Source organism: Andrena cerasifolii, chromosome 4 (genome assembly GCF_050908995.1).
Source record: "Andrena cerasifolii isolate SP2316 chromosome 4, iyAndCera1_principal, whole genome shotgun sequence".
In the NCBI taxonomy this organism is placed as follows: domain Eukaryota; kingdom Metazoa; phylum Arthropoda; class Insecta; order Hymenoptera; family Andrenidae; genus Andrena; species Andrena cerasifolii.
Window position 1 is genome coordinate 1211131 of NC_135121.1, and position 25173 is coordinate 1236303.

The window sequence follows — 25173 nt, forward strand, 5'->3', positions numbered from 1 at the left end:
ATAGCTAAACTTTGAAAAAGCAGCTGATAGTAAAGATTCCAACTCTTTCAAACGATAGTTTCAAGATATCGATACGACTAGTTTTGCCGGAGTTATGACCAGGTGAACTTGCCCCTACTCCCCCGGCATCCAGAGGCGATCCCCCAACCAACGCGAGGAGTGTACAACATAATTCGATGCTAAAGTCACTCGTCCGTGTCATTCGCGTGTATGCGTGCTGTTCTTGACTCCATACAAAGATCATTGTTTCTGGTTCAGTGATGTAAGGAACCGTATCTTGTATATACCTATGTATAAACAAGTATACCTACGCATCTACGAAACTAACTAGAGAACAAAACGAAGAATCGAATCAATTTGAATCAGTTCTTTGTACGAATACGATGTGCATTTTGGCAACATTTTCTCGGGAGTTCTATTCTGCATCGTGTAGTATTCCCGTGAGAAAGATATGTATGTAACTGCATTATTTGGAGAAGAAAATTCTTCTGATAATACACGATGAGGATGAAGTCTGGCTACCGCAATCACAAACAGAGTCATTGAATGATGAAGTGCCTGACGTCGATCAGAATATTTTTATTTATATTCACAAATAATAATTAATTAAGAATTTTGTGTTCTGTACAATTTCTGAATAAAACTTCTGTTCATAATTCAGCTAACTCCAAGCCTGTCTTATATGGGTACCCGGGTACCCCAGTTGTCCAACAAGCGTATATATATATTGTAAGTCCGGGAGAATTCGACCACTTTTTGGAAAAGAAATTGTAGCATCGTTGTTTTTTACATTCTTGTCGCTTTGTGCAAATTAAAGCAAAGCCCAAGCAATTTAGGGTATGTATAAATTATAGTGTGCGATAATTTCAAATGTATATTTTCATTTTCAACCAAAAACATTGGCACTGCAACTGGTCGGTCTCACCCGCATGTCCAGGTTAGACCGTCCACCCACTACGGGTGAGATCGACCTTGAAAAATAACAAAAAGTGTAGCTTATAACAAGTAGGTATAATACACGAGTAAATTAATTGATATTTTACTTTCTTCTTTAGTTTTCCACATAAATCGCAAAAATTCTCGTACTTGGAGCATCTATCGTGAAACCAACGGCTGCAGCGCGTACATTTAACCCAATCGTTGCTTTTCGAGGTTTCAAAATAATTTTCTCCGCATCTCACACATTCGTTTTCGTCTCACTCTTCTAACGACATATCACTCTCTTGAAGAATGGGACTGTCGGTCCTTGAATGTGAAGATTCTTTTAACTGTTTTTTGCGTTTCTTCTTAGGAATTGAAGAGTTCGTGTGTTTCTTTACATTTCTTTTGCCCTTCTGTGCCCCAATGTGTTCTGAATTACTCAGAATGGTTGCAAGCTGCGTACTGCGTTTTCTCAGAACTACTGTCATACTTATTTTTGGAATTGGTGAAATGTTAGGGTTGATTTAAGAATTCCAAAATTTCGAGCGGCTGCATTTACACCCATTCTACCAATTTCAACACATTCTATTGCTATTTTTAAACAGTTGCCATACCATTTAGCCCTCCTATCACTTTTTCTGTTATAAATCTTAAGGCTGATTCAGACTCGTCGAGTAATTTAGTCGAGTAGCGAATAATTTAGTAACTTTTCGTGCGTGAACACTAAAATTTAGTCAAGTAGTTTAGTAAAACAATGGTAAATTACTAAATTATTCGCTACTCGACTAAATTACCCGACGTGTCTGTTCCAGCCTTTAGGCATTTCTTAATCTGTAACAATATTATTGAATACAGTAAACAGGACACATGAAGTTAGTGTGTAGAAAACGTTTCGATGTCAGTTACAAGAATAAGAAATAAAAAATACGAACATGTTATGCTCCCCTCAACATCCTACAACTTTGGTCTGAAACAATTTTTCGTATCATTCATATTTTTCGAGATAGTTACACTGTATATTTAACTAATGTGGTCGGATTGTCCCGTATTAACGTGGTCGGGCTGTCCCGCATTAACGTGGTCGGACTGTCCCGCATTAACGTGGTCAGACTATCCCATAATCAAAGGAGTGATCCATCGCCTTATAAAAAAAAATTAAAAACTAATACATACGTATTCTTGGTGTTACACTGTAGTTTTATGCGTATTATATCCCCCAATATCGGAAGAGTGTAAATAAACTTACCTGATTTTCAAATATCACCAACACTGTAACTTGGTCTAAAAACTTTCAGCCTCGCATAAAGTCTTAACTCTATCTTATATTTAAAATATGGATTTGTGACAATGGTCAATGTGAGATAAACAAAAAGCGCATTAATTTGTTTCGTGTTAGTGAGAGACAGTGCCCTATCTTGCATCAGGCTCAAACTATCAACACTAGCCTGACTCTCCCGGTGATCGATCTATACCGGACTTACCCTACATTTGAAGCTTTACTATTTAAAATTTTATGCATACATTTTTATTTTCAAAACGGAAATCGACGTAAACGTGTCCAAAGAATGGAGATCCAGAGTGGTTTTGCGATATTTTTATAACATAAAAAATTGTTAAAGGAAACAGAAATGGCTACCCGGATACCCGGTTCCACACATAAGGAGGTTCCCGTAAGGTGGATCCCATTATGGTTAGGGTAGGGTGGGGCTAAAAGTCCGGCGGGTAAAATGTCCTGAATTCAAAATCTCTATTCCTAAACAATGTATTGAGTTTCGCAGTATACTATGTAAAAGGCGAAAAGAAACGGAGGTGACCAAAGAGTCGCCAATCGCTCCCGGACTTTCGTGTGAATTATACGACGCCTTCGTTATTTTACGTAATGAAAACCAAAAGAAACACGTCGTCTTTATTGTTTTATACGAAGTAAACCACAGTTTAAAATTGTATCAGCGAAGTACGTTAAAATTGTATGTTCCTTTAGTAATGTGTGCATGATATTGTTTATTGCTGAATGATAATATTTTCTAACGTATATATCGCAGACACTATAGAGGTACCATTGGGGTAAAATGTCCCTCAGATTGAAAACATATATTTTATTATTTGTTTTCATAATAAGATGGCCAAAGTATAAATAAATGATCCCAAAGTCTTTAAATAGTGCTTTTGTTTTAGTTGAGCGATTTTTTTTTAGTTTTTAGTTCAAAGTGAGCCTTTAACTTATATTTTTATTTTTTGTTAAAGAAGTCATGCTTTCCTTTCAATATTGTATACCAAAAATAATTGGTTTAATAAATATTTGTTGATTTGAAAAGAGTTTTTTACTTATTTAGTTTAATATTACACGAAAAGACATTAGGGACTTTTTGCTCCGTGCGTGGGGCAAAAAATCCATTTTGCATTGACAAACATTTTGTGGTATAACTCAACAGAAAATAACACTATCAACAAACGAATTTTCTGATCGTAAAGCATAATAGTTATAGTTTATACAAAATAACACCAGATATCTCTAGATTGTTATTACTAACTTTTACATAGGTTTATATGAGAAACGGGACTTTTAACCCCACCCTACCCTACCCGTCCCCGTAATCATAACGGGACAACGCTGTATTCAATCGTAATAATTTCTTTGGTCACACATCACCCTACAGACTTACTTAGTGTTGTCCGTCATGTCGGTTTGAATAACAAGTAAACGTTGTTTTTATGTTTTCTTGCGGGAACATTAAAATTAGGTACTCTGTATTTATATGAATGTGCAGGAATGTGCATTTCGCTATGGATACTAGGGTTTGTCGGTTTTTAACAACTGGGTTTAAAACCCGTTTTTTTATAAATTTGTAAAATTCGAAAACTGGTTTTTTAATTTAAAAAAATCGGTTTTATATACTCGATATAATATGTAAAAATGAATTAATTGTTATTTAATTAAAAACTTTAACATTTTGACTTGAAATCGCCTCGGACATAAGCATATTGTAGTAGGTAACAGTTTACTGTAAAACTAATCTTCATGAGTTCATATTTTCGGAAAAAATACTAAATGAAATAAACATTTATAATTTATATTTTGTACGGATTTAAGTTTTTTTTAGTTTTTTTATTAGGTTTTATATGTAGTGTATTTTATTGCGTTATATTTTTGTAGATCTATAAATACTAAGTGAACTAAAAAATTGTGCGGATTTGTACGGATTTTAGATATTTTAATTTGTTATTTATTTATTTGGTTTTGCATAGTTAGAGTATATTTTATTTTGTTATATTTTGTAATTTCATAAATATTAAAAAAAGCTAAAAAATTTTAAAATACGGTTACATATGTATTTTCTATTTTAATAACATATTTTATGTAAATTCGAAAACCAGTTTACACGTTTTTTTTTTAGAATAGTATAATTCAAAATCCGGTTTTTCCAAAAGTCGGTTTTTGTATAAATCCTACTGCATAATGATTTTAATACTCTAATAAAACGTACATATGTTTTTATGCACAGAAATTTCTTATGACGTTCTGAGTACCAGGAAAACGAGTATCATCGACTATAAGAGTACAATTACAAGTCAAGTCGCGTTGGTGAAAGAAAAAGTTACAGCCGCCATCACGATGACGAGCATCAATGTTTCGGAGAGTCATGACGGAGCTTTGATTGATTCTCGAAACTATACACCTCTGAAATACAATTCATAGGATATATAACTGGAAATATAACATGTCATCCTTAATCGGTTATCAATGGCAGAAGATACACATCTGTAAGAAGTGAGTAAGACAATATTGAATTTTGTGTTATATAAGTGTGTAAAATCGGTATTGTTTCGGTTTTGGTATTTGTTTGGGAGCACCTGTTGGGTATTTGTCACGGTTCGAAGGGAGCTCTATCTATATAAACCGAGCCGTGACATTTTTCAGACCCGGCGACCGTCTCGGAAGTTGGGCCCACTCTCACACAATAGGGCAGAGTCGCTTAGTCGGGAATCGTAAACCTCCGTAAGGCACGTATAAACTGGGCAACAATCGCCCGGCAACATGTATCCAGGGAATCGCCAGGAGCTCCGCAGGATACTTTCTTGTATCCACCAACTTGTATCCGGCGATTTGTATCCAGCGATTTCTATCCGGCAACTTATGACCAATGCCGTTCGGCGTTGAGTCGCTGTATCCCATAGAGATATTGCCAAATCGCTGGATACTAACGCCTTAATCTCAAAGGGAAGCTGAATACAAATCGCCGGATACAAGTCGCTGAATACAAGTAGGTACCTCGCGGAGCTCTCGGCGACTCCCTGGATACATGTTGCCGCGCGATTGTGCCCAGTTTATTCATACCTTAAGGCTCTGAGACCCGGGTAATAACCAGCCGCGGAACTGTTATGTTGCTAACCTCAGCAAAGGGTCCGGGCCCGTGTTCTAGAACCTAAGGAGGTCTACAAATCCCGACCACGGTTGGCAGGAGAACCCCCTAGGCATAGTAGGAGGGAAACACCTACAACAATAACAAGACGCTTAAGGTATCTGATCATTTGTTAGCAAAATCAGTACAGAGACTTTTTTTCTTACTTCTCGATGATCTAAAACAGGGTTAACTAACTGGGGGTACCTCCGCCATGCTACCATGCTGAACGACCATCTCCATATATCTACCAGATTCTACCAATCGCAGTCGAATTCCTCCTTCTTTCCTTCTCTTTTTGACTGCGATCGTCAGAGTCTGCTAGGTATAGAAGGGGTCGTTCAGCGTAGCAGCAAAGCGGATATGCCCCTGGTGGCTCGCGGGCCACCAGTTAGTTAACCCTGACGTAAAAGGTTCAAGTTCAGCATGAAGTTTCCTGGGCACCCAAAGATGTCGTAAAAATTCCCATACCTAGAAAATTTAAAAATGGATTAGATAGCTGTGGCCTAAAATAGGTATTATGTTTATCTTACGGACCGTTAGGGTTTTAAGCATTGCTGAACACTAGGTTTTGATAAGTTTCTTTTCCCTTCTTCGCAAAGAACATGACATGATCCAAGACGAGACAGGTGACTGCTAACTACTTGCTGTAGATACCAGAAAAGTACCCGAAAGTTGGAAAATAGGGATTTCGTTTCTGGGAGGGAGGGGGCCAAATGCCGCCAGGCACGTGTGTGACTTAGGCCGCTCGAAATTCCCGTCAGGTGACCAATTAGACAGGCAGGGCTGTTTTAACAAATTTGAGCGCCCTGGGCTAAAAAGTTTTAGCGCCCTAACCTTTCACGTACCAAACTCTATACATCGTACAGATTACAGTTTCTTTCCAAACGGTGCAAAGCGGCACATCGTACAGATTTAACGGTTGTCTGTCTCTCCTTTCATAAAAAAAATTGAAAAAAAGCGTTTCAACATTCTTCATTCTTAACCGCCTTTAAATTACTGGCGCTCCTGGGCCATTTAGTCCGCTGGTTAAGGGTGCCCTGCACACAGGTACCCGTCTGGTACCAAAATTTATAAAATTTCATATTTCGCAAGGAAAGTTGGTGTTTTCCAACAAAAATGGTGCTTACTTTAGGCGCCTTATTATATGTATAGGATAGTAATGCCTGGCGAAGACAGGCTAAACAACTAGTAACGGTATATTTGTGTTGGTAATGCGGTGACATCGCATGGCGTGATTGACGGGCACAAGTCGTTTAGTGTGTGTCGTTTATTAGTATATATGTTATGTGATGTCACGCGTGGGGGGTTCTTCCGGCAACACTGCTTTCGACTGAGCGACTCTACAATTGGGGCACTGTCTGGCACCCCTATCAGAGGAGCTGTGTTTAGGACGCTCTGGAGGAGGGGCTAAGAGAGTGCCAAGAAATTAAATCTTTACCAGAAAGCATCTAACATTGGTTGGAGTCAGTCAGTTGTACTTCACACACTGAATTTATATGAAATATACAATTACAATTTAATCATCCGTCTGGGTATCATTGTGGGTAACCTTTACCATCAAGACGGCACATGTAGTGCAATATTCCTTGGCAACCGACAAAGCAAAAGTTGTCCAGCCACCATCACTATTATATTGATTAAGCCATATCGAAATCAAAATACAGTTGTGTCCGGTTAACTAGATAAATTTAACCCGGTTAGGTTGATGCAAAATCATACCCGCTACCATTTTTTGTGTGAGAACATTCTCGCCCGAGCACTCGGCTCTCAAGAATAGGGGACGGGATAAAATGAAGATAAAGTTAGCCATTAAGAAGTGATAATATCAAGTTCCGCATTTCTCCTCGGATTTTCACGAAAGTGTTACCAATTGATTCCTTATGTTTTCCCGGTTAAAAGAAACTACTTGTACATTGAAAATCAATTTTTCACGTAATTTCCTCAAATGTGGTTCGCATGTGTCGTTTTTGGGCCAATTTCATCGGAAAAACACAAGGAATTTATTAACGTCACGCTTGCAAAGATCTGATTAGAAATGCAGAATACCTACATAAACTTGTGTAGATATGAAAAGAATTCTTCTCCGCTTTCTACTGGTTCAAAAGTTTGTAATAATTTTGTATTATATTTTCAGCATCGCTTAAACGGTACTAACGATCTCACAAGGGAACCTTCGGGTTTGGCAATTTTCGAAAATTTTTATACTTCGTGTACGTGAAGGTCTTCACTGGGACATTAATTTCTCAAAGCAGTAACACGCGCTTTTCAGCCGAATTCGAAATGTCAACTTTGAAAAATTCTGAGTTCCCTTATACACAGGGTGTTCCTCTACCTATGGTCAATACTTTAGGGCAGGGGTGCACACTAAGTCTGCCCTAGGGCAGTCGGTGAGCCCTCGAGCTGGACCGTGGTATGCTCATCCCTACTCCTCGGTATAATGTCTCGTGGTGGGGAACTCTATGACTGCAAAGGCAGTATGCCTGTTACAACTACAAGCATACTCGCGATAGATATACAAGACCAAACGAAAACGTACAGAATTTTATATTATATTCAGAAAGTTAATTTTAATAAATTCGCATACGTAAATTTGAGTATTTGCATTTGAAGATATCTAATAACATATATGTGATATATACATATACAGTGGGCCACAAAAGTATTCGGACACTTATAAAGTTGGTCCAATATTAGATCCATACGTGAATATACATATATTTCTATGTATAATTTGTTAATATTTATTAATCGTGGATTCATTTTTCTTCAATTTGAAACCTTGAGTACAGAGATTGGAATTATAATACTCAATACATTTCTTTTAAAAATTCCCCAAGTGTGCCTTACTTTCGGAGCGTCAAACTCTGGAAACCCCTGCGGCAGCCTGTGACGCTCCGCTCCAACTACTCCAACCGCTCCCCACTCCGTTGGCGGACTCGCTTGTTCTTGAACGAGCTCGGAGCTCAAGCTCGAGCTCAGCTCGAGCTCGAATGTGCGCTCGCGCCCGGAATTGGGGGTCCTGTGCACCCCTGCTTTAGGGGATAATTATACAGGCAAAACTTAGAGGAAAATCAAGAGTGACGAAATTGCGGTAAAGACTTCGTTTTCGAGAAAATTGACTGAATTTCACCTAAATATGCGTGCATCGTAAGCGTGTGCCCCTCAATAGAGCTGTACGAGTACTTGAATATTCGGGTAGCTTGAAATCCGAACCAATCCGGGACTCGGTTTCCAAGCCGAGCCGGGCACCCGAAAGAACCGAGCGGCTCGGACAGAACCAAGTACTTGAATTTTTTTCAAGCGGCCCGAAAGAAACCGGGCGGATTGGATGGAACCGAGCGGATTGATTTTTTCCAAGCGGCCCGAAAGAAACCGGGCGGATTGGATGGAACCGAGCGGATTGAATTTTTCCAAGCGGCCCGAAAGAAACCGGGCGGCTTGGAAAGTAAGCGGGCGGGCCCTAAGAAACCGGGTGGCTTGGAAAGAAACGAACGGTCCGAATGAAGGTCGAGCGGACCGTTCGTTTCTTTCCAAGCCACCCAGTTTCTTAGGGCTCGCCCGCTTACTTTCCAAGCCGCCCGGTTTCTTTCGGGCCGCTTGGAAAAATTCAATCCGCTCGGTTCCATCCAATCCGCCCGGTTTCTTTCGGGCCGCTTGGAAAAAATCAATTCGCTCGGTTCCATCCAATCCGCCCGGTTTCTTTCGGGCCGCTTGAAAAAAATTCAAGTACTTGGTTCTGTCCGAGCCGCTCGGTTCTTTCGGGTACCCGGCTCGGCTCGGTTTTTCAAGCCGAGCCAGGCTCGGCTTGCTTTTTCCGGGTACTTGATCAGCTCTACCTCAAGCGCCCCGAACTCAGAATTTTTCAAAGTCGATCTTCTCGAATTTGGCTGAAAAGCGCGTCTTACTGCTTGGGGAAATTAATCCGAGTGAAGACCTTCATGTACACTAAGTATCAAAGTTTTCTGAACTTGAGATCGGAATTTGCTGAAATTGCCATATCTGAAGGTCCCTTTGTCAGCGACTAAATGAATAGGTAGTTCCTACATGCCATAGATTTATATTGTTACTTATATAATATGGTTTATTATTAACTGACACAGTTGCACGTCAGTAGCTTTACATTAATTCTCCTTATTCAGGCTATAAATAATTTTCCGATATTGTTTCATTCTTCCGTGCGTAACCGCCAATAAGCCGCGTCAAACGACAATTCTCTTCGTACATATTAAAAATATCGTATTGAAAAAGGATTACCCATGGCTAATGGAAAACTATGATACAATAATATCTTTTCTGACCTCGTTAGAAACCCTACCAATACAAACGAATATTAACAGTACCTACATTAAACGCAGGATTTAATCGCGAAATTAATGCAGATAAATAATTGTTCATTCATAATTATCACCTAAATACGTAATCATTATATATATTCATTATTGTAATACGGTCACACGTCGGCATGTGCGGGATAAGAGTCTCGAATGGCTCTTCGTCCCCCCTTGACTACCGATTTTCTGTTTTTACAAAGTAATAGGATACAAGTATTCCTTATTAATAATAAAGTATAATGTGCAGATACTTTATTATGGTAGATCAATGTTTCCTAACGTGGGGTATGCATACCCCTTGTGGGTACGCGGTAAAACTTTTGGGGGTACGACGTGAAAGCTTAGAACTCGCTAGATCTAGTAACTGTAAGATAGTTCCACCCTGTGTATTCCGGGAGAATGTTAAATTGTTTATATCACCCTTTCTGTTTACCAATATATGTAATGTATGAATACACAATTTAAGTAGTATAACTATGGGAATAAAATAAAACACACACACACACACACATATATATATATATATATATATATATATATATATATAGAGAGAGAGAGAGAGAGAGAGAGAGAGAGAGATAAACATAAGGAATCCATTGGTGTCACTACCATATCGATTCGATGAAGAATAAAGAAATATTTAATAAGTTGTATACATTTCACGTTCGACCGCACGGCGTCGTCTCAAATCGATATGACGGTGACACCAATGAATTCCTGGCGTTCTCCCGATTAAAATCATGCCAAATGTCATGTAAATCGGACTATTTTTAGCAAAGTTAAACTTTACATTATGTAAATCAATTTTTCATATAATTTCCTCAATTATGATCCGAATTGTGTCGCTTTTGTGCCCATTTTCATCGGGAAAGCATAAGGAATGGATTGACGCCTTTTTCGCAAAGATCTGTTCAGAAATGCAGTATTTAAGATTCGTCATTTCTTAGTGCCCAACATAATATGGCCCGCCTAGTCTCGAGCGTCGAAGTCCACGATACTCAGCGTGGCGCGTCTTATTGACAGCATTCGCTTTGAGTCTTGTAGCGAGAGAATCACCCTGTACGTGTCTATGGCGCGTACTCCTAAACCGAAACAAACACATTACGATGTTGAAAGGTCTGCGCACACTTATGATGCTCATAACCTGCTGGGTTGCCGGCGGAATTCCGTCCCGCAGGAATAAGGTGACGTTGCATAGGTAGATCTATACACTGTCTGCCCCACTAAGAACGTGGCGCTTGTAGCTGCGAAAGGAATCATCAAATTTAGAAAAAGTCTTTATTGCCAAGAAGTACGGTTTATGAACTAATGCGCAATTACCTAGTATATGGTCCAGTTTCTGTTGTTGTCAATAATCAATTGACACCGTGTAGACATGCTTTGAACTATATTTTCTGCATACTCCAAAGATAATGACCATATTTCGCGAATTTATCGAGATAACTGCGTGATCGCGAATATACGTTTTCCTTGAAGCTTGTGCTTTATGAGAACGCAAAAGTTTTCGATTGGTTTCCCGCCAGGCGATTGTGCTGGCCAATCCAACGTTACTATGCCCTTTTCTTATTTCAACGTTGTGCACAAATGACAAAAAATATGGAGCACTCATTTTAAAAATCGCCTGTTTTCTACGGAATTGCAAACTAAAATGCCACAGGTGTTGACTAGCGCAGTAGAAGACACACTTTTCTCCCCCGAATTCTCAAGGACCCATCACATCGAAAATTACAAGGTCGTAGCTACGAGCGCGGCAGTATTGTAGAGCAGAATGTACAATAATGCGACTTGTGCACACCATGCGAGAATTACTCATTCGGTTCCCTAACCTGCCGCCCCCCCCCCTACTATTCCTTACTACGTCATTGAGTCCCAACTTCTAATAGCTATTCCCCTTCTAGTATTGCCTACTACGTCACTGAGCTCCCTCCACGGCCGTGTTATCCCTCCTTCTGGCAACCCTGCTTATCAGTTCCGTGCCAGTGTACCCATTGTAAGAAGAAGAGATCCTCTACGCCAAGGGTGCACATTAAGTCTGCCCTAGGGCAGACGATGCGCCCTCGAGCTCGACCGTAGTATGCTCACTCCCCACTCCTTGGTATAAGGTCTCGTGGTGGAGAACTGTATGACTGCAGAGGCCGTATGTCCCTTTTGTTTTCTCTAAGGAAAATATGGTATTGTCTCGAGCTTCCCATTGTTGCTCCAACGCAGTCACCGGAAAGGTCCTGTTTATGTTTTTATGACACCTCCAACAGCTATATGATGGCTTGGCCGCAACTGACATACACAGATCCGTCACTGTATGCGTTAGCGATCTTAAGCGGTGGATCAAAATTGACTCAGGCACAGGATACGGAGGCTTAATTGAGATTTGAAAAATATGTTTAAATTTTTGTATGCAATAATAATAATTTTGTTCAAAATTATAATGGTAGCAGTAAGAGGGGTTTAAAAAAAAGTTTGATTCTGACGAACATGATTCTGACTGTCGTAGTCATCGGAAACAAAAAACGTACAATTTTTCATAATCTATATGAGTGTGGTTATCGTATGAACTAGAATGAAGTAATTATTTGCAAAAATCCAATTTTGCAACACAGAAAACTAACAAATGCATTTGAAATATAACCATTTTTGTGTTTTTCAACATTTTTCATTCATTTTAGTTCATACGATAACCACACTTATATAGATTAACCTTTTGAGGGCTGGGCTGGCCACTATAATGGCCATTGAAAAATTTTAAATTTGGACTAATGTTTCTAAGGGTTTTTGATATCGCTAATCACGATTCTAAGGTCACAGAATCGAAATTTTACGCAGAAACAGTGTTGTCAACCTAAACAAGCCTAAATGTATAACAGCAGTTACATTCATATATTATTATTTCCTTTGGCGTTACCCAGAGCAGACGACGTGGACGTAGAAAATTTTGTAGCTCTTCTTTTGTTTTGGGGGTTTTTTGTGTTATTTATAACTCACTAATGCCCATGCATTATACAAAATGAATAATGAACGTGTATCCTTTCCCTCATTTCGTTTACAAGTGCTTAGAGCTTTACTGAATCTTGATCCGAATGACTCCACTTCTCATCTGCCCAAACCCTTCCGACTAATAGGTCGTCATTTTCCAAAATTACTGGATAAAAACCGACGATACAATTTGTCTTTATTACGACAAACTAGACGTCGAACTCTTTATATATGCTCTACATGTGACACTGCATTGTGCATAACACCCTGTTTTGAGGATTTCCATACGAAACAATCAATACCGTAAATTCGAATTTCCGACATATAAATTTATTTTTTTTTTTCATTTAGAAGGACAAGAAGTATGAACAAACAGATAAAAACGCAACATAGAGATACACATTCATTATTCATTTTATATAATACATGGGCATTAGTAAGTTGCACGATTGCAGCTTGCATAATAAATAGTAAAATCAGAAAACTAAAAAAACAAATCCAAAAATAACATAAAAAAAACCCAAAACAAAAAAAGTGCTACAGAACTTTCTACATCCACGTCGTTAGCTCTGGATAACGCCAAAGGAAATAATAATATATGAATGTAACTGCTGTTATACATTTAGGCTTGTTCAGGTTGGCAACACTGTTTCTGTGTAAAATTTCGATACTCTGATCTTAGAATCGTGATTAGCGATATCAAAAACCCTTAGAAACATTAAAGTTCAAATTTTAAAAATTCCAGTACATGGCATACCGTTTGCGGCCAGGCTGGCCACTAAGTGGTAGTGGCCATCTAAGAATTTGGATACTTTGCCGGACATTTTGGTGTAAATAAAATTAAATAAAATTTACAATTTCAATGGAAAAATCCCGGGCCCCTAAAGGTTAAGAAAAATTTTGCGTTTTTTGTTTCAGATGATTAGGACAGCCAAAATCATGTTCCCCAGCAACAAACTTTTTTTTCAAACCCCTCTTACTACTACCATTATAACTTTGAACCAAATTACTATTATTGCATACAAAAATTTGAACACATTTTTCAAATTTCAATTAATAAAAGTACAAAGTTTGGAATTATAATACTCAATACTTTTTTTTCAAAAATTCCCCAAAATGTGCCTTACTTTCGGAGCGTCAAACTCTGGAGACCCCTGCGGCAACCTGTGTATTACACACCTAAACGCTCCGCTCCCACTACTCCAGTCGCTCCCCACTCCGTTAGCGGACTCGCTTGTTCTTGAACGAGTTCGGAGCTCGAGCTCGAGCTCAAACTCAACTCGAGCTCGAATATGCGCTCGCGCTCGGAACTGGGGGTCCTGTGCATGCCTGAGCTAGAGAACCACCAAATACGCAAATACTAAGAAACGATAGTGTGAAGTGGTGCGCGTGTCATCTGCACATTGACAATACCGTATATTCTGGAGCGTAGAATATTAGCTTCGTATTACGATGTTCCTAACCAGAGGACTGCATTAATGAATTAAAAAATAAATGAATTGGTCAATTACTTAAAGTTAATGAACTGTGCATGATTTTAAAGACGCGTAATTTAATTGCGCTTACAAACTGAATTACTCATTGTAATTAAAAGAATACTTTTTGACGTGCAACATGAAAATGCGCAGGCAAATGGTTGAGGTCGGATTATCGGGAAAGACCTACCCACCCGACTGTTTTGCTTTCTCGCTGCGAGCAGGGACCTTCGGGCCCTAGTAGAGCGCCCGTTGATAAAATACTCAGTATAGAAAAATAAAATGTTCATGTTTTCGATAAATGTTGATGAAAGTATTACCAATGGAGTTTTTAGGGTTTCCCGACGAAAATGATGTTAAACATGGAGAAATTCGGTCCGTTTTTAGTGAACGTAGTGTGTGTCCTAATCATATATTCATAAGAAAAAATAGACCGAATTGCTTCGTGTCTCGACTCATTTTCGTGGACATAAACTCAACAATCCATCGGTGGTAACACTTTTACCAAGGTGTAATGAGAAATATGAACATTTTCATATTCAGTACTGGATGACTCAAGTCGCCGTCGAACGAGGGTCTCTCGCTGATGCGCTATTTCACTCGCACTCGATTTACGTCGTTCAGTCTCCTTGTCAAGCGGTTCGGACGAGAGCCCTGATAAATGAATGATGAATGAATTTATTTGGGAAAGTCGCGTCATTCGTATCTACTCGCGAACAGATATAGGTATGTATGTACGAGAAGAAGCAATGAAATTGCCCGATGACTTGAAGCAACATTTCAATAGATAAATGCACGAAACTCTGGGCTCAGGAATTCCCAGCTAAGTAATGCATATGTAAGAATTGGCGAAACGCAACAATAGTTCGTCGTCTAAATTTTACAATTAAGGTATTTATTTGATGTGAATATAAAGTTTGTCAGCAAAGTCTTTCTCGATTTGATTGTAAGTTCTATAGAAGGCTGACTTTCCTTCGCCATGGGCTTCGACGTTCGAAACCAGCGGGGCCATACAATGTTGCGCACTAAGCAGTGACGAATCTGCAGTTCTACATTTCTAATCAGATCTTTGCGAAAGAGACGTCAATCGATTCTTCATGTTTTCTCGATCAAATTGGTCCCGAAAATGATATAATTCGGAACATAATTAAGGAAATTACGTGAAAAATTTGTTTGCAGAATTGAAAGCCCTCTTCGTTAAAAATAGTCCGGTTTAAATTATTGTCTGTCAATTTAATCGGGAGAATGCCATTGGTGTCGCTTTCATATTGATACGATGAAAAATAAACAAAATCTGTTTGTGTATAATCGGTGGCAACATCGCCGAGGAACGGCGATCTCGCGCGGCTTGGGCCACAAAGGTTCTCGTCGGTTATTCGAGCTTCTAAGGTGATATTCAGATATATTGACCGGTGAGTTTCGTGAGGGATATTCTCCGACCATACTGCTTGCCTGCATCCGTGCTCCTTTTCTTAACGTTTTCTGACTCGCCTCGCCTTCACAGAACAAGAGTAAGTCAGAAGTGGTGGGGATAGCGCCAAGCTCCTGACGTGTAGGCGAAACCGAGCTCTCAACGTAGAAATACATACATCAGAATAGGTATGCGTTAGTTCCGAAAAAAATCAGGAATTTTGTTGGTCAGAACATTGATTCTTTCTCGATAGCTTCATATCCTATTGGTCTACGCATAGCTTCGTAACGCACACAACTATTATGCTAAGAATAAACAACAGCCACACAGCTTCGTTTAGGCGCAGCCGAGCAGCGTTCTCGCTACCTCACCATACCCTTCGGGGGGCGTGCAACTCCAACTGACAAATCCACGATCGTCAGATGGTGGTAGCTGATTTCATCTCGATTGCTGTTGGCGAAAACGAATCAACCGGCCAATATATCTGAATACGACCTTAGGATAAAGATACTATGAAAGATGAAATATTATTCGAAGCCCAAGATGCAAGGCCATCGAATAAACAAAGAAAATTAATAAATACCCGAAGCTAGAATTTTAGATTCAGGGTACACACCCCCTCCCCACCTCTCCCCCAAACCCCGTGTGTATCGGCCACTGGGGCCATTCGGAGGTATATCCTTTTATTTAAATAGTGCCCGTCGCAGCATAGGACCGCAAAGGATTATAAAAAAAATCAGGGATTGACAATGTGGGATTGTACGGGAACGTTAAGCACGAAAGCGTGTTTCGTAGCACTATGGTAGTAGGGGGGCTATACACGAAAGCGAGTTTCATAGTACTCGGAAGAAGGGACCGCACCGAGGGGACACCCGTTAAAGTACAGATGGTTAATGTTTAAAGAACTGGTAATTGGGTTTACCTTGGCACTGAAATAAGAAGCGACACGTAATATTCGTATGATCGTGCAAGCACTGTGCGAAAGTATGCCTTGTAAACACTATAAGAAATCCCGGCGTTGGCGAAGCGAGATCAGCTGTTACAATGGCTTGTAGATGCTGTAGATTAATAAGCCTTTTGCGAGGAGTAACACTGATTCGATAGTAAGCTATAATTACTGAATGCAAACACTGTGTTTATGTATTTAGTTTGTACCAAAAGTGAGCTCCGGACGCTCCTGAACATATAAGTTTGTTCTGATAAAATAAGTAATATTTATATTAGTTTTAATAGCCATTTTATATTAGGTCGACCGCGTCTCCGGGATTTGCCCTACATGTTGGGAGCATAAAATCCAGCAACGTTGCACTTCGACAGGGCACGGACTGGACCCGTCCGGCCCGTGGTCTCAACGAGCGCGGCCACTGAGCCCGGGCCCAGCGGGCAACGAGGAGCCGCCGAGTTCCCATCGAGCTCAGCGACTCCTCGCTTCCATAAGCTTACCATAGAGGCTCGGCACGGCACGGATGGCTCGGAGGCTGTATAAACCAACCTTTAGGCTTGGCTTGCTTTTTTCGGGTACTTGAACAGCTATATCATAATTGTGCGCTGCTCGAGTACTCGCTACGCTCACGCAGTCACGACGCGAAACAAGTTTTTCCTGGGGAAACAAGCTAGGATTAGCTATGGGCAGTAGAATGGTTCCGGTAATCCGGAATTTTCACACACACAAATGAGATACAAGATGAAAGAAGCTATTGCGATTAAGTCCGCCTGTACCGGAAAGGCATGCTCAACGAAGGCACTGGTAACGCCCGTCGGTCAGGTTTAGTAACGGGTATGTCCTCGTCGATGGTACGAGCTTTGATCAGTAGAATCATCCCCTTCATGCGGCCCAGGTCTAAAAGTTGGGGGCTATTCCGAAGGCAAGGATGCTTCAATAAAGGCGGCCACATACGCTCCGGCTGGACGCCAGACAGTGGTCGGGATAGTAGGGGTAGTTAGTGACATTCGTGTATAACTTTTAAACTATAAAAGATATCGGAATGAAATTTGCGCTAAAAAACAGAAAAAATGATGTCTTTCTAATGATTTACAATTGAATATATTGTACGTGCCTTTAATGTTTTTTTCTATTTTTTCAACTTAATTATTATAAAAAAAAATTGGAAACTGTTTATTTAGTAGTTTATTTAATGCTCTATAAGTGATTTAAAACGCTTGTTGGGGAAACTTTTCGTTTCCGACTTATAAGGAAAAGTTAAATAGTACTATTAGAAATTGTGACGAAATGTACAATTTAGTTAAACATTATTATCCATTTATTATTCATTTATTCAACGGACTAGAACCCGATATATGCATAAGTAGTTAGGCAATGCCGTTTCTGGATACGGGTGGTGAGGGTGAGGCGAGGCGGGGGCGCGGTGGGGAGGAGGTACCGCACTGAGGGTGAGCGGATGACGTCACAGGATAGGGGGGTTTCAAAATGGCGTCGCGCACGCAAGCGTGGGCGGTGGTGGGGGAAATTCGCGCGTGCGGGGATGGGTGCGCAGGCACGAAAGATAAGGCGCAAAAGGATGTAACGCGGTTGCTATAATTCGACATCCTCTCACGCGATAACTATTCGAGATCAATTAATCTAAATAGCGCAACCGCCTCATGATCGCCATGAAAGAATGCGAATTCGCGTTCACACACCCTTATCTCACTCCTAATCTCAATATATACAAATACTTGGTATGGTATTTCGCAGGGAAGGCGGAAGATAGGTAAGTAATTCTGACATATTAATATTAAGATTTTTAAGTTTCTAAGATTTTAAGATTTAGTAATTTGTTAAACTTAATTATCCCACTCGAAAACATCGTCAGCAAATATGGCACTATCATCGGCAGTAATAATAGCATTGTCGATGATTTCGTTAAATAGATCTTCTTCAGTATAAAATGAATCCTCATTCGTAGAAACAGCGACAAAATTAATCTTTCCCGCATTGACACAGTTTCGCCAACCCACGCTTTTTTGAGCATCCGCACGATTCCGCTGATATATATTTCCATATACATCATCATCATCGTCGTCTAAAAAGTATGTTTGCTGCGCATGCCTATTCAGCCAAAGTTGTTCATTCCCGTAGTGGTCAGCCGATGGTTCATCGTTTACATCGTCAGCATTATGAAATACTTTTAAAAAAAATGTCGCCATCGCGAATAACTTCCGCCGCATGGACTTTGTTATCTCGAATTTCTTCGGTTTGAATCGCGACATTTGGACACGTCACGTATACTTTCCGGCTGGAGGTGTGAATAGGTGTCACAGCAGCGGAGATCCCAGCGGTAACTGGGTGATTCAATTTCACGGGCAATGACATAATCTGAAACCAATTTTTATTAAAATTCTCAAAGTTACTAACACAACGAATCAGTAACATATGGTAATGGAAACGTACGATATTAATCGATTGTATTTCCCGTGCGTTGAACGACTGACGATATCCTTCAAAAGCAGTCTCCTTCAAAGCAATCTCACTTCACGATAATTATTCGGGCATCGCCCAACGTATTTTGAAGATCGAGACCACCGTGACGGGTGCGAACACACTTATCACGGGCGCGGGAATTCGATACGCGTAGTAACGCATCGAGCAAGCGTGACATCACGTCACCTGATTAACACCTTGAGGGTGAGAGAGATAGATCACGAGAGAGTGCGAAAAAAAGAATTCGGAGCGATAACGATTCATGGATCTCGACTAGGGTAGGTGGTTACTATATTCAATCACAGCAGCGCAGTCGTTCGGTACAGATCTTGAAAGGCGTTAAGTGCATAAGTATCGCAAGACATGGACTTATTCATAAATTCGTACGAGTTGTGTGGCGAGTACTTACTCTACCTCAACGAGTCGTGCGGGAACAGTTTTCGCAAATAGGATTCGGGGTTTCGGGTCGATCGATGGCACCCAAGGTCGTATGGGAGGATGTGGAAACCGCGTTTCGGAATCGTATTTCGACTGGTGCTGTCATTAAGGGGGCCGTCTCCGCGGGCCTTTGAATGTGTGAGTACGCTCACACAAGCTAGGAAAAGCGTGCACGTATACGCGTGTAGTAAGCAAATCGTAAATTACAACTTTCGTCCTGGAATCGGCACGAAGGAAGTTTTTGCGGGTACAGTTGCCTTCAGTAGACATCTGTGCAGGGTGGTCTGGTGCGTTTGAACGCTAATAAGCACCCCACTTTGAAATAATAATGAATTTATGACTCGAAAACTGTCCGAATGAAGCTTCAAGGCTTCTCCGTTGGTGGCGCTAATGGTGCACTGCAGCCATGTAGCACCAGCGTGACGTGTAGGCAGGGCCGACGCGAGGTTAGCTGGCGCCCTTGTGCAAAAAAATTTTTGTTGTCCCCAATTTTTTGCACTTGTTTTCTACTTAATATGTTTAAAAGAATTACATTTATATTTAGTTTATGTGAGGTGTTAGATTCCTTTATTATTAAGCGTACGATCTAGTTTTTTTAGCGTACCATTCGGCTGGCGCCCTTGTGCGGCGCATGGTTCCAACGGGCCTGCGTATACGCGATGTAGTAAGCAAACCGTAAATTACAACTTTCGTCCTGGAATCGGCACGGTGGACGTTTTTGCGGGTTTAGTTGCCTTCGGTAGACTTTCGTGCAGGGTGGTCTGGTCCGTTTGAACGCTAATAAGCACCGTACGTTGAAATAATAATGAATTTATGAATCGTGTACTCAGGACAGCCCGAAAAATGACAGAATGAAGCTTCAAGGTTTCTCCGTCACCGGCGTTGATGGTATATTCGTACCTTGTACCATCAAAACCGGTGGAAGTCCAATCTAGCCGATAAATGTAGGAAAGACATAGTTGCCGAGACGTATCGAGAGTCGAATCGCGCTGTTGCCGCATTTCCCCTATCAATATTTTTCCATCAAGGAGGCTTGAATGAATCACGGCGAAGCAGTTGGAGAACAGAGATGGGCAAAGATAATATCTGGATAAAGTCAAATAAAAGATACTACAGTATTGTCTCATGGAACGAGAGCGAGCAAGAGGCACTGAAAGCGAGCGAGGGTGGTGCGAGATAGACGACGAGATGTTGTTTGTCTCGCTCCGTCTTTCGGACGCCTTACACTCGTTCCATCTCGCTCCCCCTATCAGCTAAAAAGAAGCGAGAAACGAACACTGAGAATTAGGGCTCTGCTCGCGATACGAGCTCAACGCCGCGCTGGTCCCGACCAGCGAGGATTTGGGCTGTTCGGCGGCGCACAGTGGGGCATTTGGGGTCGAAACACGGCACTAAGTCCTTTTACAAAAATATCGCTAAACTGCAAATTTTCTTTTACAGGTAGTTGATTGCAGGTATTGGATTGATTTATTGTAATGACTATAACTTGATTAGAAACAAAAAATATATAAAAAAATGTTCTGTTAAACGATTTCGTCAAAAAGGCACTAACAACTAAAAAATACTTCTAGTGTTGTGCTACAATTTCGATGGTGTTTTTCAACTTTAAATAAAAACGTGGTTCAGGATATTTCATAACAGAATATGAATCAATTTAGTATAGCCTCAAGTGTCGAAATGAATTTGTTGCGAGATATCCTGCTCCACGATTTTATGTGAAAATACACCATCGAAATTGTAGTATAAGAAAATAAATATTTTTTAGTTTTTAATGCATTTTTCATAAAATCGTTTATTATAAATTGTTTAATATACTTTTTCTAGTTTTTAGTGTTTGTGGATTTACATTACTCTTATTGCTGTATGCAGTTTAACAGTTTGCTTGAAGAATGGTTGATTTATTGTTATGGGTTATTATTTCTTGGTGACTAGGTAATTTTTTCACCCACTCGGAGTTTTTTCATAATTTTGTATTGTCAACCAAACTACGCACCTCTGCAAAGTTTCGAGGGAATTGGATGGTTGGAAGTGGTTTAAAATTGAGTTTCCAGATTTGAATCAAACAAACAAACAAACAGAGGATCGTAGCTAAATAAAATCGTTTAATGGGACATTCCCAAATATCAGTATTGTTAGTACTGAACTCTGGTTTATATTGATAAATTTTTACAACCGTGGAATAACAATTCCGAAGAAAACCATGTACAAAACTATTATTGAAACAGACAATTCTTGTTGATATAAAAGATAATTTGATGTATAGTTAGATGAAAAAAAAGCGGCATATGTTTTTAGAAGAATTACAGCATTCATAAATTTCATTACGATCGGCATGTTACACTTCGGTGATGTACCTTATTCAAATTGTATGCTTTGAATTTGCACATTGATTATACAAAGTATTGCATCGTTCTATGTATAAATAAATACTAAATTAGTATTGTTTCATTGACATGTTTCCTAACTTCACTACTCAACCTCTCTATCTTTCAATAGTGCTATCCTCCTTTACGTTCAGCAAGGCTCTGATGCTAGACGCAGGAATTGGCGGGCTCCAGCTACAGCTGATGCACGAGGAAACACCTACAGCGGTGGTTATGTGTGCGTGACTGACGCACCGCAGTTCCCCACACATAACCACCGCTCCTGTCGATGTTCCCCCCTCCATCAGCGGTACATGGAGCCCGGCGATCGCTGCCTAGACGCAGCTCTCGTGCCGTATTCCTCCAAGCTTCTCAATAGAAGGAGCTGTGGCAACAGCGCGGCAGAGACGGAGACAACAGAACATGCGGCAACTATGCTGTCAAAAATTCGTCTACGTAGAGTACCGGTAGATGTCACCATTGTACAACTTCTTTTTACCGACCGCAGTAGTTTTATTAGGGTCCGTCTGTTTACAAGGGCGCTTCGATCGATTCGGACCATAACAAAAAGGAGACGGCCCCCTTAACGTGGGTTACGTCGATCTACGTCAATTTTTGGATGGTGCCCGACGAATGGTGCTCTCGCTCATAACAAAGGCTATCAGGGAACATTATTGTGTGTCCGTGAATACGATTCTGAACGTGGTGTTTATGTTGAATGAGCATACGGACATGAAAAGTTTTGATACGCGAAATCGCGTACTGTTCAGGGCACCGAGCGTGCGCGAGTGGTATTCGAAGTTCGTGGTCGCTCCCATGTTACTCTACTTGGAGCGCAGCATACGCGGCGGTCTGAGTCAGGAATCGCACAGGTACGCGCGTGCCAACAACAAGCACCTGCCGGCAGGGACGTACGACAAGTCGAAGCCGTCAATGTATCTGATGTACTTCGACGTCAACAACTTGTACGGATGGGGGATGTCACAGGCTATGCCACTCGAAGGGTTTCGATGGCTGGACGATGCGACAGTGTCCGCGCTCGACGTGTCATCCTTGCCCGACGACGATGGACCTGGGGGATACCTATTGGAGGTGGACATCGAATATCCCAAGGAGATACATGACGCGCAGGCCTTCCATTAGACCTTTTACACGGACGCTCTTGCGCGCCACACGCCGGCGCGCCACGCAAAAGTACGTGAACGCCGGAGTGAAGGAAGAAGTGCGCTCCTTCGTGCACGCTAGAAGGTCCTCGTGTTTTTTCCACGATTCAGCGCAGTCTTGCATTGTGTACTACCTGTTCGATGTATATTATCGATCTGCGAAACAATCGGCAAGACACGATCGCGATATACGTTCGCGAAAAGTATACAAATTCCTCGATATACCTGGCTTATAGAGGATATCATAAATATTGCTACTGTAGGGTACACTGGATTATCTGTTTTTACGAAGCTACATTTGGTTGACTTGAAGGTGGTACAAATCGTGGAAATGGTTTATGACTCAGTTATAACGACTGTAAAATGTTGCAAGGGTACATTAAAAAATGTCCACATGTCTCTCCGAGAATGCGATGGCAAATGAAATTGCACTTAACACAGTCACTGTTGTGACGATCATGTTTTGCCCAGGCAACGCCCAAGCACACGTATTATACACACTACTATAAATTATACATATTATATTACCCAAGAAACTTTCGAGATGTTTCTAAGCTAAGACATTCGCGTGGCAATCGCAAATCTACGAAATCAGCAAAAATGCAAGCACTTCGCCATGACCATATATGGTAACGCGAAGTGACGGCAGGACGCCCAATAACGAAACAAAACCGATTTGACTCCGCAAATCGGCAGACACAAGATCCGACCCTCGACCGGGTACCACGGCTAAAACCGACTTGTACCCCTCAGTCTAGTTTAGTTGTTTTTGAATAAAAACTTAGTCTTTGAGTTTAAACAAACTTGGTGCAGTTCACCCGGCGGATTCTTATCCTTTAATCACTCCCGAACCCACGATTACGCCAAATCTCCTACCAGCCTTGCGAGCCACCACGCAGGGCACGACAATCGTAATTATTATTATTAAGGGCAATAATTACCATGTCATTGCTTGTTCTAATATAAAAACTAATATTGAGTGCAAGATGTTTTGAACAAGAAGGGCAGTCTTCTGATTGCGCGTGATGCAGGTCAAATTTTTCATCCACGCTTTTGCGTGTCACGTTGGAAAGCGTAGCGCGCCAGAATTGGCAAAACTAAGCACGACAATTCTGCCCACGCGCAAACCTGGACTCCAGAAGAGTGTACATATGAGACAGAAAGATACCTAGAATAGGAAAACGACACTTGAAATCAAGGGTTCGGCGTGGCGTGTGGACTTTCCGTTAGTGCGGATAGTTCTGAGGCGCGCCGCGCCTGGCTGCCAAGCCTCTGCGAGTCGCTACAAGCGGTACAAAGTGAACGCGATTTAAGAGGTCTCCCTGAAAGCATAGCTCTCGTCATCTCTATTATCAGTCTGTTCCATCCTTCTGCAACTCCGTTGCATTGTGGCGTTCTCGCCGGAATTAGCTCCTGTCTTATGCCTTTCTATTCAAACTAGTCTCTCAGGTTCTTTTCGATGAATTCTCCACCATTATCTGACTGAATTCTCTTCAATTTCATCCCAGACTTATTATCTTTTAATATAATTAATTTCTTTAATACATTTGATGCTTCACTCTTTTCTTGTAACAATGACACAAAAATTACTCTCGAGTAATCATCGATTATTGTCAAGATATATTTCTTTCCTCCTCTTGTCGATGGCTTTATGGGTTCAATTAGGTTCATGTGCCACAGTTCCATTAATTTGTCGGCTCTCCTGTCTCCAATTCTTTGACGAACTTTCCTACATGCTTTTCCTTCAATGCACGATTCACATTGTACGTTCATCTTGTCAGATTCTTTCATCCCTATAACCAGGTCTTCATTCTTCATCTCTGCTACAATTCTTCTGTTTGCATGCCCGAGTCTTCTGTGCCAAATATCATCTTCTTTCATCGTTGTTGCTTGTTCGCCACTCATTATCTTCGATTTCACATAATAAGCATTCCCTACACGCACAGCTGTCATTTGTATTTCATCCTTTTTCTTATATATCAGTGCACCTTTTTTTATCAAAATCCACTTCATATCCATAATCGGTAAACTTCGCCACCGATCATAGATTTGTGTTCAAATCGGGAACACACAACACATTTTTCAATCGGACTCTGTTTTGAATCTCTTGTGGTTTCATTACAACTTCTCCTATTCCACCAGAAATCAGCTTTCTTCCTCCTTTGTCCGCCAAGGTTATCTCTCTTTTGTCATGATCAATCACGTCACAGATTTTTGCATTGCACGTCATATGGCTTGTTGTGCCTGAATCTAATAGCCACTCAGTGTCTCTATCTC

General features: G+C 40.7%; 1 protein-coding gene across 8 annotated transcripts in view; it reads left to right on the top strand.

Annotated features, from left to right (window-relative positions):
* The window catches only part of Machr-a (muscarinic Acetylcholine Receptor, A-type), a 200745-nt gene that overhangs the window by 44319 nt on the left and 131253 nt on the right, over positions 1-25173 (top strand). For 7 of the 8 annotated variants that reach the window (XM_076810385.1, XM_076810388.1, XM_076810386.1 and 4 more), the window contains one exon: positions 4425-4690. The exons of the other annotated variant lie outside the window; for it this stretch is intronic. The gene's annotated coding sequence lies outside the window, so the exon portion shown is untranslated. The remainder of the gene's footprint in view (positions 1-4424; positions 4691-25173) is intronic. 8 annotated transcript variants of the gene reach the window in all.